Source organism: Berghia stephanieae, chromosome 3, assembly GCF_034508935.2.
Source record: "Berghia stephanieae isolate SIO BIC M18660-M18661 chromosome 3, UCSD_Bste_1.3, whole genome shotgun sequence".
Lineage (NCBI taxonomy): Eukaryota > Metazoa > Mollusca > Gastropoda > Nudibranchia > Aeolidiidae > Berghia > Berghia stephanieae.
The window spans coordinates 80178009-80184289 of NC_088362.1; the positions used below are offsets into that span (position 1 = coordinate 80178009).

General features: G+C 38.1%; 1 long non-coding RNA gene across 1 annotated transcript; it reads left to right on the top strand.

Annotated features, from left to right (window-relative positions):
• Positions 1 to 4272: 4272 nt before the first annotated feature.
• On the top strand, positions 4273 to 6075 carry LOC144968569 (uncharacterized). The gene is made up of 2 exons (XR_013644607.1): positions 4273 to 4499; positions 5437 to 6075. It is a non-coding gene; the product is annotated as an uncharacterized LOC144968569 (long non-coding RNA).
• Positions 6076 to 6281: the final 206 nt, after the last annotated feature.

A 6281-nucleotide genomic window follows, 5' to 3' on the forward strand; every position in this document is an offset into this window, starting at 1 on the left:
AGTGGTGTCCTCCTCTCACAGCCCCGGGTTCACTCCCCACTTGAATCGATTTACAGTGGTTTTGTGTTTACTCACTAGTGGTGACCACCTCTAATAGCCCCAGGTTCACTCCCCACTGGTGTCTACCTCATTTAGGTAGTCCTGAATTTACTCCCCGGTTCATATCCCGTAGTACTGAGCTCACTCCCCGGTGGTGTCGCCTCCTAGTCCCAGGTTCACTCCCCACTGGTGTCCATCTCCCATAGTCCTGGGTTCGCTCTCCACCTGGTGTCCATCTAAAAACGGGGGTACATTCCTCTCTCATATTCTATAGTCCCCGGCTGACTTCCCACTTGTTTCTACATCTTACAACCTCCAGTCGCGCCATCCTATAGCCCCACTAGTGCTCACACATATCAAAGTCCTGGTTTATTCTTCACTTGTTATGATATCTCTTGGTTCCCGGTCCACACAGATATGCGGTCTTGTGGTATGACTTTCGTTTTCAGATCGGAAGATCCTTGGTTCCAGCCTCACTCGACGCATAGTTGAGTCCTTGGAAAAGGCTCTTTACTCACATTCTTTCACCATATTCAGGTGTAAAATGAGTACCTGGCCAATGGCAGTGTCTTTGTTTGAAAATAGTGTAATATCGCCTAAGAATGATAATAATAATAATAATAATAATAATAATAATAATAATAATAATGAATAATAATAATAATAATAATAATAATAATAATAATAATAATAATAATAATAATAATAATAATAATAATAATAATAATAATAATAATAATAATAAATAATAATAATAATAATAATAAATAATAATAATAATAATAATAATAATAATAATAATAATAATAATAATAATAATAATAATAATAATAATAATAATAATAATAATAATAATAATAATAATAATAATAATAATAATAATAATAATAATAATAATAATAATAATAATTATAATAATAAATCTTTATTGTTCTGAAATGACAATTCACTTTCGGTTCCACTGCATTGATATATCAATTACAAAGACAAAGACATTCTCTCTCTCTCTCTCTCTCTCTCTCTCTCTCTCTCTCTCTCTCTCTCTCTCTCACGTGAGCTATTGTTGCTATGTTTGGCAAGCTATTAACATGGGTACCTATTTACTCTTATCTTATAGTATGAGATCTGGGTTATTCAATCAACATCCAGTGAATACAAGTTTTGAAAGTACATATTCCCGTAATCGACAGATTACATTGAACCAATGACCCATAGGAACTTTTGGTCATTACAAAAACTCGTTTTGAACATTTGCAAAAGAAATGATGATGATGATGATGATGATGATGATGATGATGATGATGATAATGATAATGATAAATTAAAGGTCTTTTCTGTTATTGTTTTTACTTCGAGGCTCTTGTGCTGCTTCTTGTTTCATATTAACAAATATATTCCCCATGATATTTAAATTATTTAAACAGATACAATATCATTTATAATCAACTACTCAATTCCAACATCAGTGTATTTGTTTTATTATTATAAAAGGACTGTGAGTTATATAATGTGTCAAAATTTGGATCGGTTTTGTTTCATTCTTATTATAAAATTATGCAAGCCGCTTAGCTTTACTCTGCATTTTGAAAAACTCATGAGTGGTTGTAAAGCGTACGGTGCATTTTTTTGCAATTTGATAATACATCCTGTGTGTTTTGTCTACGTTTACTTTTCACATAAATCATGGGTACGTTGTAGAGTGCCCCAGCTGTCTTGATGTTTATAGCATATGCCTGTTTTCTTTATTTTTTCTACCTGCCATTTCGAAATAATGTATTCATCGTCGACGCCATCGGCGTTGCCATTGTCTTCGTTATCATCATCATCATCATGAACAACAACACCAGCACCACCAAGAAGACTACCACCAAGACTAACACCACCACCACCACGGCCGCCACCACCACCACCTCATCATCATCATCATCATCATCATCATCATCATCATCATCATCATCATCATCATCATCATCATCATCATCATCATCATCATCCTCATCATCATCATCATCATCATCATCATCATCATCATCATTATCATCATCATCAGCAGCAGTAGCAGAATCATCCCCATCATCTTAATCATTATCATCACATCATTGCAACTCTTACAGCCACAAACAGACAAATGAATGTCCGCCACAAATCACAGACAACCTCTACAAAAGCAGATAGGGAACAAATAATAGGTAACAACAAGATATGAAGTGAGTAGAAAAGTTTTTTCGCGACCTTATTGGTACGACAACTCCGCCTGGCAGGTGAGAGCGTGGCTCTACCGTGTGAGCTATCCACGAACACAAAATATTCGTTTCAAACCCAAAGTCATTTCATGATCCCTCTCTCACCCACTTCTTGAGATCGCCGATTCGTTCGCCACCATCGCGAAGTAATTTTGACCAGCAGTTAAGCTTAATAGCCAATATTCTCATCACAAACATATAACATAGAAACGATTGAGACATTGAGTATGCTCCGGTGTATGGGTGAATTTTTAATTCAGAAAAGTGAGTGGAGCAGGCACTTATGTTGGTAACAACAAGATATGAAGTGAGTAGAAAAGTGCCAGAAGACAATAGAGAATAAAAATTTTTTTCGCGGCGGTGGTGGGGTTTGAACCTGCGACCTTATTGGTACGACAACTCCGCCTGGCAGGTGAGAGCGTGGCTCTACCGTGTGAGCTATCCACGAACACAAAATATTCGTTTCAAACCCAAAGTCATTTCTAGATCCCTCTCTCACCCACTTCTTGAGATCGCCGATTCGTTCGCCACCATCGCGAAGTAATTTTGACCAGCAGTTAAGCTTAATAGCCAATATTCTCATCACAAACATATAACATAGAAACGATTGAGACATTGAGTATGCTCCGGTGTATGGGTGAATTTTTAATTCAGAAAAGTGAGTGGAGCAGGCACTTATGTTGGTAACAACAAGATATGAAGTGAGTAGAAAAGTGCCAGAAGACAATAGAGAATAAAAATTTTTTTTCGCGGCGGTGGTGGGGTTTGAACCTGCGACCTTATTGGTACGACAACTCAGCCTGGCAGGTGAGAGCGTGGCTCTACCGTGTGAGCTATCCACGAACACAAAATATTCGTTTCAAACCCAAAGTCATTTCTAGATCCCTCTCTCACCCACTTCTTGAGATCGCCGATTCGTTCGCCACCATCGCGAAGTAATTTTGACCAGCAGTTAAGCTTAATAGCCAATATTCTCATCACAAACATATAACATAGAAACGATTGAGACATTGAGTATGCTCCGGTGTATGGGGTGAATTTTTAATTCAGAAAAGTGAGTGGAGCAGGCACTTATGTTGGTAACAACAAGATATGAAGTGAGTAGAAAAGTGCCAGAAGACAATAGAGAATAAAAATTTTTTTCGCGGCGGTGGTGGGGTTTGAACCTGCGACCTTATTGGTACGACAACTCCGCCTGGCAGGTGAGAGCGTGGCTCTACCGTGTGAGCTATCCACGAACACAAAATATTCGTTTCAAACCCAAAGTCATTTCTAGATCCCTCTCTCACCCACTTCTTGAGATCGCCGATTCGTTCGCCACCATCGCGAAGTAATTTTGACCAGCAGTTAAGCTTAATAGCCAATATTCTCATCACAAACATATAACATAGAAACGATTGAGACATTGAGTATGCTCCGGTGTATGGGGTGAATTTTTAATTCAGAAAAGTGAGTGGAGCAGGCACTTATGTTGGTAACAACAAGATATGAAGTGAGTAGAAAAGTGCCAGAAGACAATAGAGAATAAAAATTTTTTTTCGCGGCGGTGGTGGGGTTTGAACCTGCGACCTTATTGGTACGACAACTCCGCCTGGCAGGTGAGAGCGTGGCTCTACCGTGTGAGCTATCCACGAACACAAAATATTCGTTTCAAACTCAAAGTCATTTCTAGATCCCTCTCTCACCCACTTCTTGAGATCGCCGATTCGTTCGCCACCATCGCGAATAACGAATATTTTGTGTTCGTGGATAGCTCACACGGTAGAGCCACGCTCTCACCTGCCAGGCGGAGTTGTCGTACCAATAAGGTCGCAGGTTCAAACCCCACCACCGCCGCGAAAAAACTTTTTATTCTCTATTGTCTTCTGGCACTTTTCTACTCACTTCATATCTTGTTGTTACCAACATAAGTGCCTCCACTCACTTTTCTATATTTAGGCATAACAATTGTCAAATCGGTGTTGAATAGGATTCCACAGTCTGACGTCACGTCCGCCTAGCAACGAATCGGCTGGCTCTAAACAAAAAAAATCCGTGCTTGGTCCGGGCAAGGATTAATTGGAAAATCGCTCAAAAAACAATTTTTATCTTAAATATGGTCCAGTGTTTTGTACCAGATTGTCTACACCAGTCAGAGAGTCACTCCTGCAAGTTTTACAGATTTCCAAATGGACAGGCAGACAAAAAATTGAAGAAAAAGTGGATCACTTTAGTCAGGTAAGCACGCACGCCTCGTCGAACATTTGATAGAGTTCGTAGTCCAGATCTAGGTCAAGTTCTAGCTTACGTAGACCTATATTTTATGATTAAAGTGTACAATTGCACGAAATTATAAATAAAAATACATTCCAAACTAGATTTTTATTGAAGTTGAAGCAAAAATGATATCTCAATCGTTTTGATGTTAAGGCTGATAAACTGAATGAGAGTTAAGTTCTACTGATAAGTGATATTTTTTTAAAAAAGGAGAACAAGAAGAAAGAGAAGAAAATATTTGTTAAAATCTTACTTTAAACTCGATACCTTTATGGCAAAATGAAAATAAATAAATAAAATAACGCAACCTCTCCCCCCCCCCCCCCCACCCCTCCCCTCACGCAGATATCTCTCTCTCTCTCTCTCTCACACACACAAAAACACACATACTTTCCTCTTTTTTTTTTGGAAAGTTTCTCTGATTCTCTGCCATGCCTCCCCTCCCCGACAGCCGAGGTGGCAACTCTGTGTGAACAAAGCAAGATGGCGGCAGGGACCTCTCTCCTTTACCTGTGCCCGATTGTTGACACTCCAAAGTTTCCATCACCGCACTGTCCAGTACAGTACTGACTGAAATAAAGAGAAAACGCCAGTCTTGCCACACTCAACCCCAAGATCAACTTTAACTGTGTAAATTTAAGAATTCATATTTTTATATATACCTAGTCAAAATCATCAAAAGAAGTAATGAGGAAGTGCGACATTTTGCTGAATGTGCGATTTCATAAAAGACAGGCGAGAGACCCACCAGTAACCTAGTCTCTTGCACACCTTTGATTTATCATGCATTGAGCTGGTGTCAAACAAGATAGTCTAAAACAAAGTACTTATCAAATTTAATAATATACCCAATATGCCCAACAGAATTATTGTTTTTTTTTTAATCTTTTCATTTCAGGAGAAAGGACAAAAGATCCAACATCATCATCAAGAGTGTGTTCTTGTCATTTCAGAGATGGTGACAAAGCCAACCTCCCTGAATGGTTTGACAGAAATAAAAATAAATTGTTTCCATGAGAGCCAGAAAGAAAGAAAAGAAAAGTGACACAAGGAATTCCCACCCCATCTCAATTGGCACCAACATCAAGAAGTCCACCACCACCACCACCACCACCACCACCACCACCACCACCACCACCATCATCATCATCATCATCATCATCATCATCATCATCATCATCATCATCATCAGCTCAACTCTCTTCATCATCATCACAAAGTCACACCTTTAAAAAAACCAGATTCCTCATCATCATTATTTTCCTCCTCATCATCATCCTCATTATCTTCTCCCTCATCATCATCTCAACTCTCGTCACCATCATCACATGATTCCATCTTTTAAAAAAAACAGATTGTAGAACAAGTGAGGATATTTTAAATAGAACAACAAATTTAATTCAAGAACAAGAAATTACAGACAAAAATAAGGAAATAGCTAGCTTTAAAAAACCCAACTAAGTTAGATTCAACGCACTTACACTGTTTCAAGCCTTACAGAAAAAGTTCTTCGAATGGAGACAGGTGTACATTGTTTTAAAATATTTAATATTTATGTTCAATATGTTGAGTGCTTTAGAGGTAACATTATTTATTATAGTGGATGGGAAGTTCAGGAAGAGACAGTTGCATTAAAAGACAAAATTTTCATTATTACACTGATGAAACTTAGACAGAACTACGCTAACCTTCATATTTCACAATTGTTTAGCGTTAGTGAAAGTACTATAACAAATATTATAC